The sequence below is a fragment of the Strongyloides ratti genome (assembly GCF_001040885.1).
Source record: "Strongyloides ratti genome assembly S_ratti_ED321, chromosome : 2".
In the NCBI taxonomy this organism is placed as follows: Eukaryota; Metazoa; Nematoda; class Chromadorea; order Rhabditida; family Strongyloididae; genus Strongyloides; species Strongyloides ratti.
In genome coordinates, this window is record NC_037308.1 from 4,369,592 (window position 1) to 4,382,415 (window position 12,824).

Genomic DNA, 12,824 nt, shown 5'->3' on the forward strand with positions numbered 1-12,824 from the left:
AAGATAGTTTATTTAATATGCTTTTCTAATTACACTATTTTATTTCCTTTATAAATAAAAGTCAGTGCATACTCGTAGGATGAGATGAATTTTTCATGATATTTTATACATATTTTTTTATTTTTATAATTAAAACTCAATTAAAAATATTTTTTAATACAAAATTATAAATTGCAATCATTACATATATATATTTAAATGTATTATCATTTATATCTCTTTTTTCTTATAGCCACTATTTTACTATAATATAAATATTTACATTACTCAATTAATATTGTAGGTCATTTTGTAATTTTATTTAGGGTCTTTAATCTACCCCTTTTTAAAAATATTAATTTTCCACAAAGTTTGTTGTAAAATATTTTAAAAAGAAAAATGAATAAAATAAAATTTTTATATACAAATATAAAATTAACCATGTGCTTAATATGGTTGAATTTAATTTTTGTATACTGACCTTTATTATAAAAGATTTTTAAGAATTATTATTTCTTTAACTATAAATAGTGACAAAATTAATTGAATTGCAAAAATTATCATTATATTTCTTTATATTTTTTTTTAACACTACACTCAAACGGTGGTTCTTCAATGTATATATATACATATTTATTTTATATAAAAATATTTAAAAAGAAATAAAAGCGAGATTTTGTAAAAGAAAAAAAAATAATAAATAATATTTCAATTATTTCTTTATAAAAGTAAAATAATTATTTCTATATAAAACATGAATGATATAACATAAAAAAAAGGCATAAAATCTTTAGGTAAAAATTCATTTAAAACAATTTATAATTTTTTGACTTCCAACATATATATATAAAATTTTTCTTTTTAAATAAGCGTGAAATTAAATATAATCTAAAAATTTGATTGCTTCTTCTTTAATTTTCATTATCTTACAAACTTTTTTAAACAAAAATTTTTTTTTACACTTTTTTTTTTTATTTTTAAATATTGTTAACATATTATATTATTCTCAAAAGATACATGCCCCAGCATTATAATAAGTATATATTTTCCATTTTTTTATATTATATATAATAAAGTATAAAAACATCTTTACTCTACAAACAAAACTATATATCAAGTATCTTTTATATATAATATAGTCTTTTTTTTTTCGGAAAAAAAATTGCTTTATCATCATTAGGAGATAAAAAAAATTTTTTTTTCTTTCTGAAATATTAACTTTTTTTTTATTTATTATTATCAACAAACTCTGAAACATTTAAATTCAGAAGAGAAAAAAGCCACAATCTACAAGAAATAATTTGTATTTTTTTTTTTATCTCATCATCATTATTATCTCCAAAACTTGTTATTTGTATCCTTTTTTTTAAATGTATAATTTTTATAAATATATAAACATTAAAAAATATATTATTTTCATAAATACTTAAATTTCAAAGTTATATTGTTTAATAAAAAAATAAATATTTAAATCTTTCTCATCTGATGACTTCAAAAAAAAAAAAGAAAAATCAAGATGAATAAAATTTTTCCTTTTTTGTGTGAATGTTTTTTTTTTGTATTTATTTTTTAATTTAGAAGAAATATTTCATTCCTATATTTATATTAAAAACCAAGGGGGAGTCTAACAATTAGTTTAATTTTTTTTTTATATTTATAAAAAGTTTTGTTTTTTTTTTCTATTAGTTTAAATATATTTTCTTAGTACCTCTCTTTTAACAAATTATATTTATTAAATAATAACAAAAAATGTTTCTTATTTCTAAATGTTACTAAACTATAATAGTATCTGACATAAAATTTGTTATTTAAAGTATTAGAAAGGCAAATTTTTATCTTTACCAATTATTAAAACTCTCTATTTTTATAGGGATATATATGTAAGTTTGAAAAATGTAATTTAATAATAGTAAAAATAAAAATTTTGTCAAAATAAATAATTTTTAAATTTTAGAAGGGGTAATGTAAGTATAATTCCTGTACTCTTTTAGTATTAAATGAGAATTAAAACATCATAGATTAGAAGAAATATATTGTTTTGGCAAAGATCTATTTTTAATTTATTTCTTTGATTGAAAATCGAGAATAATTATTTTTTTTTTTTTACTATTATTTTTATTATTTTCTGTTCTTTTCTTGAATAAAACTTTTTACTAAGAAATTTATCTGATTTTGGAAAGAATCATTTCCTTTGTAAAAAGTTCAAACTACCAAATTAAGGATAAAGGAAGTTAAATTTTTAAAAACAATTTTATTTTGGATAGAATTAATTGTCGTTTAAAGAAAAGATAAATTCATTATAAGTAAAAAAATTTTTTTCATTTTTATATGTTTTTGTACATTCAAAAATAAACTATATATTTATTTAAAAAAGATGCCTTGCTTTCCTCAATGTCAATCAAGTTAACTTATTACAAAGCTTCTACTTTTATCCATTCCTTAGTGAATTGTTATATCATTTACCCTACCAACTTATTATATTTTTAGAATATTATCTTTTTTTTTTTTTAAAATATCACTTACCTCAATAATTTGATGTGTTTTGATCTTTTCTGATAAATTTATTTGAGAGCACTTTCATTACATACTTATATTTTTATAGTATTCAATCTCTAAAAGTTTAAAATTTGAATATATGATTGTGGTAAAAAATTAATTTTAAAATGATGTAGTTTATTATATTTTAATCTAATAATTTACTTATATTACATCTATTTCATAATAATGATCTGTCAATACATGTCTAAATAGTTTATTATGTCATAACTTAAATTTAGATTTGTTGAAAAAAATGACAAACTATATAATAATAATGTTTATATCTTGTCTTTATCATTCTTCTTATAATAACGTTTGCTACTTTACATTTTGCAAAGAATAAAGAATTATTCAAGAAATATTATATATATATATATATATACATATATTGTTTATAGTAATTTAGAATCTTTTCAAAATTTTAATTACCAAAAGACATCTAAAATATATGGAATAATTGTCTTTTTATAAATAAGTTTTAATTTTCTTTTTTTTTCATTCAATTTATTATATAGTTTGTTATTTTTTTTAATGAAGATATTATATACCTTATTTTAATGAACATATTTAATCACCCCATCAACTGTTAACCTTATTTATATGTATTAAGTAATTCAAAATTTTTAATAGTCTTGTTTTCAATTTTTTTTATATATATTTTTTTTATTTTTTTATAACACTTCAAAAAAATATTTATTTTTTTTTAAAAAATTATTACAGTGTGTGTCCAAATTGAGAAGTTAAAGGTGTGTCTTTGTGTACTATACTGGAAGTTAAAAAAAATCTTATTTATAAATTGTCTATAATTGGTGTTTCTAATCCCAAACTATATTTAAACTAATCTAAAAAAATTGTTTACTATCTACTGAAATCAAAAATAAAATAAAGAATAATTTTACAGATACAGGAAATATATTGTTATCATTTAAAAAAGAATTTTTTTTCTAAGTACAAAAAGGATAAAAGGAGAAGAGAGATAAAACAAATAACCTTTGGTTTGAAAAGGTCAACAAAATACATTTCATTTTTGTATAACTTTTTTAGAAAGTTAACAAAAAACAAAGTAAAATATTAAATTATTTTCCTTTTTATATACTTCCTTTTTATTTTTTTTTTTTTTTGATCAAAAACTTTTTATGGTATTTTCTATATTTTGGTAATAATAAAATAAGAAAACTTAAAACGAGAAAAAAGCAATTATCAAACTTCTCATTTATTGTTAGATCGAATAAGTATAAATAAATACTACCAAACAATTTTAAATCGGTTTTTGTTAACCATCTAATAATTATCCTTGAAGGGTAATTATATTTTATAAATTGAAAAGAATATAAAAATACTTGATAAAAAAAAAATTTCAAAATGGTAAGTTCATTTATTCATAAATTATAAAAATATTTATATAAAATTTTTTTTTTTTAAAAAGATTTAAAAAAAATTTTTTTAAGAAGATTTTTTTTTTTTTTAATTAACTATTTTATCATTACTTTCCCTCCCTTATTGAATGTCATTTATTATAATTTTGTACTAATAATTATATTTTTTAAATGAATTGCTAAATAATTGGTATAAATAAAGAAAAAAAAAATGCCATATATCATTTGAGTATGTTTTTTTATCTAAATTTTTATGTTTAACATTTATCAACATCTATCTAAATGGTAATTTTTAATAAGATATTAATAATTTTTCAAATTAACTAATTTTAAATTACTTTTTAAAATTTATATTTTATGATATGATATGGAGACTAATTGATGATATCAAATTTGATCCTTTTCATAATATTTAAGTACTTTTTTTTAATATAAAAAGGAATATGAAACAGGAAGTGAATGAAAATATAACTTTTTTAACCGAAAAGTTTATACTAAAGATAATATATAAAAATATAGTTTCTATTAAACTTCAAGCATTATAATAAATAAGATTTTCACCTATTTATATTTTTATATTTTTAGATTATTTAATTAATTGACAGTCATCCTTTTATATTTTTCTTTTAAATTTAAAAATTTTTAAAAATTTTACATGTATAGGATTGCTATAACTTTTTAAAATTACATTCATTTCCTTGTGACAAAATAAATTGTATATTGTGCTAAAAATAGTTTTTGAATTCTTTAATTCTTTCAGTTCTTATTTTTCAAAAAGATATAAAATTCTTTTTATAAACACTAATAATAAGAAATTTAGTTTAAATTATAAAAAATATATTTTATTAAAAATGAATTTATTAATTATAAAATGATGTCATAATCATAAATTGATATTATATCCTTTAATAAGTTCTTACCTTTACTAATAGTTTAATTTGTTAACTATGAATAAAAGATAACATCTATATAAAAAAAAATAGAAATAATTTATTCTTATAATATCACATCAAAAGGACATTTTTTTGTAAAAAAAAAAAAATATTACCGGATAGAAATATTATAAAACATTTAAAATTTTATTCCTTATCAACATATATTTATAATATTTTTATTTTAAAAAGTTCTGTAATGGGATTGGTGAGGATTATTTAAAATGAGGACTTACAATATATTACAATGCCATTTAAATTTTTATGAGATTATATCTTTTACTTGATTGTTCTTTAAATTATTTTAACTAATATAACTTTATTTTTAAAATATATATATTTTTTATTTAAATAAATAAACTATATTTTCTTGATTTTTTTATTATTTTCATTAACTTTTTTTATTATTTATTATCTTGAAAGAAAAAAAAAGGATCTATTTATCTTTTTAAAAGAAGGCAATTTAGATTAAAAGATTTTTAATTAAGAAATTGTTATGAGGATATTAAAAGAACCAACAAAAATATCACTTAATTAGTTTTGTTATAATATATATATATATAACTATGATATTCTTATTATTTAGACAAAGTTATTTTAAATATTAGTGTAAAGTGATAAGATAAACTATATCCTATTAGTAATTCTTAAAAAAAATTTATTTTTTTTTAAAAATATATTATTATACATACAGGTACTAACTTTTTGATATAGAATTAGATAAAAATATTTTGCATTATTTTTTTTTTTTGATAAATAACAATTATATATTTTATGAAATACTTTATTTCAATAAAGCTTATTTTGTAAATATGATAACAACAATATTAGAATTCTGTTAAAATAAACTTTATAAAATGTGATTATTTATCTTTAAAAGTTTGAAACATACATTCGTGACTTAGTTTATAAGTTCTATTTTTATAGTACCATGACAATTTATCATTAATGAATGTATAATATTGATAGAAGGAAAAAGAAGAACATATAGTGTTGTTACTTCTATCATGCAATAAAACATTACCCCTAAATCTTTTAAAAAAATTTTTTATTTTTTTCTTTATATGCACTATCTCTTAATAGAGATATAAAAAATGTTACTAAGCATTTTATTTAAATATCACATAAATTTATAATTCAAATATTTAACATTCATCTTAAATTATAAAAATTACTTATAATTATAAAAAAAAATGATAATTTGATTACAAATAAAGATAATACATCGGTCTAACTATTTATTTTTTTTTTTGAAATAACAACTAATAACATCTACCTATCTAAAATATAGATAAAAATAAAATAATTAATATATTAAAGATTATATTTGAATTTAATTATAGTTAATGCTAATGTTTATAAAAATTATCATAAATTACTAGTATGATGAATCACTAGACATTGAAAACTTTTTTAAATGAAGTATATCTTCAATAAGAAACCAAAAAGTAATAATAATACTTTCAAAATATCATATATTTTACATTTTTGCAATCTCTCAATCTTATTTATAAAAATTATTTTAATTATTTTAAAATTTGTTCCTTAAATTTAAATTTTATGAAAAATAATCTTTATAAACCGTTGTTTTTTTTTAAACAAAAAATAACAAAATTCTTTTCAAGTTTTTTTTTTTTTAAATTTATTGTAATTCTTTTTAATTTTTTTTATTATATCTATATATAGTAGGTGTAGTTAACATTATTTATTTTTTTCTTTTTTTTTATTTTTTATTTGAAATTTTTGAGAAAGAATATTAATATACCATAGAGCTAATGGTTTCTTATTATATGAGAATTAATTGTATTTCCAAAATAATTAACTCTATGCGAATGTTTTTCATTGTCATTATATAAAGATCATTTTAAGTAAATTTTTTTTTTTTATTTTATTTTTAAATAGAAACCTTACTTTTAGTTTGTTTTATAATACTTAAGGGAAGTTTATTTATTATATTCAAATTATCATATAATATTTTTCTAGAAAAAAAAAGTTCCTACTTTATAACATTGACTTTTTCAGGAATCTCTTTAATTTTTATTATATATTTTATTTTTTAATATAAAAATGTTATAATAATTATGATTAACATAATACTCTTATTTTCATGTTAAGTAATTTGTATCAAAAGAATCATTTTTGTATTATTTTTTCTTTTCATATATTAGTATAAAAAACTTTTCAATATACATTAAAAAATAATTTACCCTCAAAAAATGTATTAAAACTTTTACACTAAAATAAAATTGATATAATTTATTATATCTACTTATATTAAACTAATGATAATAAAGAAAATGTATAATTTTGTTTTTGTTAAAATTATAAATTTTTATTAATAATAATTAATATTTTTCACTAGAAGAAGATTCTTAATTATCATCATAAAAGTTTGTATAAACAAAATACACTACTATAAATATATAAATTACTTACTCTTGCTAATAATTTTATTTTAATTATTAATAGATAATGATAGTATTAATTTTGAACAAATATAAAAAAAATTATTTTTTTTATTATTATTAAACTTAATATAACTTTTTTTATTCATTTTTTTAAAATGAAAATAAAATCATTTTATAATAAAAATATAATTAACTTTTAATGAAAGATTTTTTTTTTTAGATTTATGATTATTTGTTAATAATATTTTACTTTAATAGTTTGATAATATATTATAAACATGATATTATTAATATTAACATTTATGTTGTAAAAATAAAAAAAAAAGTTTTTTTTTTTTGCAACAAGTATATTTATTACCTTTGTCAAAGGAAAACTTTATTATTTTCTCATTATTTAATGACGTTATAATAAATAATATATTGTAAGATGTATATAATAAATTACATAATTATTTATATAATTCTTAAAAAAAGTTAACTTATTTTTTTTTTCATTTATTTATACATTATAATTTTTCTTTCATTATAACATTATTTTTTATTAAATCTATTACCAAAGTATAATTTTTATTGTTACCATATTTCTTTTTAAAATGAACTATTCTTTTTAAAGTTTCTATTAATCTCCTCATAAGTTATTTTATCATATAAAAAGTTTTATTATTTTTTTTAAATATAAAATTTTTTTAATTACCCCTTCTTCAAACTTACTTTGATAGTAAGACATTTTTTACTTGTCATATAATTGCATTTCATTAGTTTATATCTCAAACTTTCATATATCTATTTAAATTTTTTTTTTCAATTTATTCTAAAAAGTTATCTTTGTCAAAAAAAAATAACTTTAATTATTTTTGTAATTGTATTTTTGGATGATTGACATTAACCTTTTATAAAATATAGTTTAAGGTTCATTTTTTTTTTAAATTACTAATAGAATTTTTTTTTAAAACATTAAATAGGATTATATCATTTAATAATACTTTTTAAATATTTTTTTTAATTAGGCATTACAAAAATTATTTTTAGTAGCTAAAAAGACTTTAAAATTTATTATGTCATATATTTTTGTTTTCTTAATGTTAATAAATATAAGTACAAAAATTTATGTAGAATTATTTTTTTTCTTGTTAATAATCAAGATGGGAAAAAAGTTAATGCAAATGTTTCGTTAGATAAAGATAAGTACAGTATGATATGTATAAAAGGACATGTTGATTGTGTTTTTTATTTTCAATCATCAACTATTTTTTTCTTATTTTTCAACTAGAAAAACAAGAACTTAGTTGTTAAAAATATTTTTTAAATTTTCTCCACATTAAACATTAAGTTTATCTATATTATCTTTCTCCTTAATTGAACCATTTTATTTAAAGTAGTTGTTTTTTTTTGCCTTTTTTTTTAAAATAAATGAACTTTTAATCTTTACATTTTTTTTTTGATTTGAATAATAGATTATTCTTTTAAAGTAATATTCAAAAATTGTAGTACATGCCATTATATTTTTTATAGTATTATGATAAACTTTTATTAGTTTAGGGAGATATATTTACTTTAAATTTTTTTTTAGACAAACAACTTTTACCAATTTATTAATAATATATTTTGGTAAGAGTCGTAATCTTGAGTACCTTTTTAATATTTTTTGAATTTCATATTAATATTGTATTTCATATTATCTTTCTCTTTTAAATAACATGGCATATTTTGTTGTTGTTTTTTTCATGATATATGAATCAATGTAAATGTTTCACCTCTTGTTATGAAAAAAAAATTTGGTACATTTTTTTCTATTAATTATAAATTAATTTTTTTTTAAAAATAATTTATTTAGAAATAAAATTAAAACATTTTAAAAATAAAAATTTTATAAATAGTAAAAAGTTTTTTTTTTATTAACTCAATATAATTTTTATTTAAATTACTTACATTATAATATCAAAAAGTAAATCTTTTATATCTAAATTTTAATAAATTAATTTTTTTTTATTAAAAATCAGTAAAAATATTAAAACAATAAAATAAAATAACATTATAATATAAATATAATTTTTATTTTCTAGCAAAAAAAAATATATATATATCTTTTTTTTAAATAAGATTAACTATTAAAATAGTATAGTAACATCAAGAAAGCGATAAGATACTTTTGTAACATCAAATTAGATCCATCATAAAAGAGAGAATAATTTTGTTTAATTCATTTAATTGTCCTAAAAAAAAAAGTCTCTTTTCAAAAAATACTTATATTTATTTATAAAACTTTTATATCTTTCTTTTGAAGTTGATTTAATTTTTTTTTTCTATTATAATTAAAATGGGAGATAAATTTTTTAACTAATTAGTCTGTTGAATGGAATGACTTTAATAAAAGTTAAATAAGAAAAAAAAAATTGTCGTTTTAAGTATAAAGATATATATTTTAAAAGAATATATAATTATTTTGACATAAAAAGGAAATGAAGCTCCGTTTTTGAAGTTATAGTATAATATTTATAAAATATATTAAATAAGTCTAAATATAACATTAATATGTGATTTAGAATGGCTAATTTTCTTATCTAATTTAATAAACAGTAACCAGTTACATAAAATGAGTAAATTTTAAAGAATTATAAAGTGATATATGTATGTATATTAAGTTAAATGTCTTTTGATGTAACTTTAAATGGACATTAAAAGCTATTTTATATAACTAAAAAGCATGTTGTTTAATTTTATAAATGGATTTATAATAAAAAAATATAACTCCATTGATTTGAAGGAGCGTTAAGGAAATTAAAGTTACAATAGGTTTTAGATTTTTATGCATATATTATATAAATAGATTAAATAAATCATAATAAACAATTTTTTTATTTGGTATAATGTTATTTATTTATATTTTATTATATAAAGATGTTGTTTAAAGATAAAAAAAAAATTTATTTTTTTTTAGTATTTTTATTTTTTTTTAAATCATTTTAAATTACATATAAAAAAGTTTATTTTTAACATTTTTTTTAAAAGGTAAATCTATAAATTACTTTAACAACAACAAAAAAAAAAAGAAGGAAAATTTTTAAACATTTTTCCTTTTGACATAATTGATAATTTTTTAAAATATTTCTTTTTTGTTTCATTCCTTTAATCATTTCATCTCCAAAAGCATAAACTTTTTCCCTTGAGATATTAATATTTATTTTCTTTAAAAAATTATCTTAAATATTGTTAGTATCTCGTTTTCTTTCTTTAATATGTGCTTATATTCCTTGAACTGTTATTGTATCATATTGTTATGTTTGTTAATATTAAAGAATATTTTAAATTATGTTTTATTTTTTTTTTTTTTTGTCTTCTTATAATTAGAATAAAACTTTAGAAGATATATGTATATTATTATCTATGCAAAATGTTGTTGTTAATTGTTATATAGAAAAAAAAATTAACAGTATTTATTTAATCTTTATTTTTTTCATCAATGAAAAAAAAAATGTGATATATATAAAAATCTTCATTCACAAACTAAGTATATTTAAGAAAAAAAAAAACATAATATCACTTTATTTTTGTCTAATATTTAATTTTTTTTTAAACATAATACTTATTTTTTTCTTTCTATAGAAGTTTAATTTAGTTCATTTACACTTTTTTTATTTATTACTTTTGGGATATAAAATATATAAGATAAATAGTGTTTTCAAATTGATAATTTGAAAAAAAATACATTCTATTGTGTTTTTTTATAAGAATGTAAAGTAAAATTATAAAAAAACATTTATAATTTAGATATGAATATTTAATATTTATATTTATATATATGTAGTGATAAAAATTATATCTTTAAAATATTTTCATTTATCAATATTTACCGCACTTTTCTTCATGTGTTTCATTTAAATATGCCATTTACTTGAAAAGTGGTTTTTACTTTCTTGAGCTTTACATTATTACACCTTAAATTTGAATGATAAATAATGACAAATATTTAATATATTTGTGATTGACTTTAGCTTAAAGTTAAAGAGTTATCAAATCTTTTTCCTAAAAATTATATAGTATTGTGTTATTTTTATTCTTTTAAAGCACGTTCCTAACTTTAATTTTTTTTTTCCTAGACTCCTTAGGAGGAGGAAATCTTTATGACAAAAGATTAATAATAAAATGTTTAGATAATTACCAATACAAAAGACACATATAAACGGCATTAATAGGGGATTAAATTATAAAATGTTTATTTTACGCCAACCAAAAAATAAAATTACATAGTTATCAAAGTCTACTATTTTATTATAATATCACAATTACATAACTTTTTGCAGACAAAGATGTTCTAAAATATATAATTTTATTATAGTAAAAATTTTAAATATGCAAAATAAGGAGGAAGTATTTTTCAGGGCTAAGTAAATAAATATATATCTCATAAAAATATATATTTTATCTTTAATTTTATCAATTAATATCACACTTGTAAAATTTTATTTATTATTTGCATTTAATTTTTATTAATACATTTTAAAATACTTTTTTTACTACTTAAGTTTCAAATATTACAGTTAATAAATATTATCTACAACTCATTAATTATGAATTATAAAAATTTTAATAGTATATTTTAAACTTATAAACATTTATAAACTAAAATTTTAAATATTAAAAATTTATAAAAATGTATTAAATATTTATGTTGACAATATAAACCCAAAAAGAAACCTTTAAATTTATAAAAAAAAAAAAATTTTTTTTTTCATGTAATTTAAAAATAAAATAAAAAAAAGTTTTATCATATATTATAAGATTTATTAATGCTTTTAAGAAGAACATATAAAAGAATAAATTAATAAATATTTAAATATATACCTCATTAATATATTTTTAGTAAAAAATCTTACTTTCTTGGATATTATAATATATATATTGAATTTTTAATGATATCACATCTTCTCAAATTAATTTTTTATATATTCTTTAAACTTGAGACTGCATATTAAAGATTTTGACGTGAAAATTTTAATAAATAATGTTAATTCTTAATAAAAAAAAAATTTTTAATAAATTTTATGATAGATAATCTTTTATAGACAATTCTTAATATTTTTATTATTTTACTTGAACTATGTATAATCATAGTTTATTTTTATATATATTTTAATTTTATATGCTATTAATATTAACTTAATACTTAATCAAAACCCATAACTATTTTCACATATATATATATATTACTTTTACTGATATTAAGGAGGTTGTTAATAATGAAGTGATAAATAAATGAGAAATAATTATCATAAAGATGTTTAATTTATGAGATTTTCATCTTTTAGTCTATTAAAAAAAATGCATTTAATTTGAATTAAATAATTATTACTTAGTATAATATTATACCACGTCATATATAGTGATAATTATATAATTAGATTTTAGACATTTTTCATTACTTATGTATTATAACAATTCTAATAAATTGTTATATTTTTTTCTTAAGTTAATACTATTAAAATATCAAATAAAAAAATATAATGCACTTTTATTAATCAAAAATAATACTATTATATATATATAAAAGTATATAAATATATGTGTGATAAGTTCAAGAATATAGAAATATT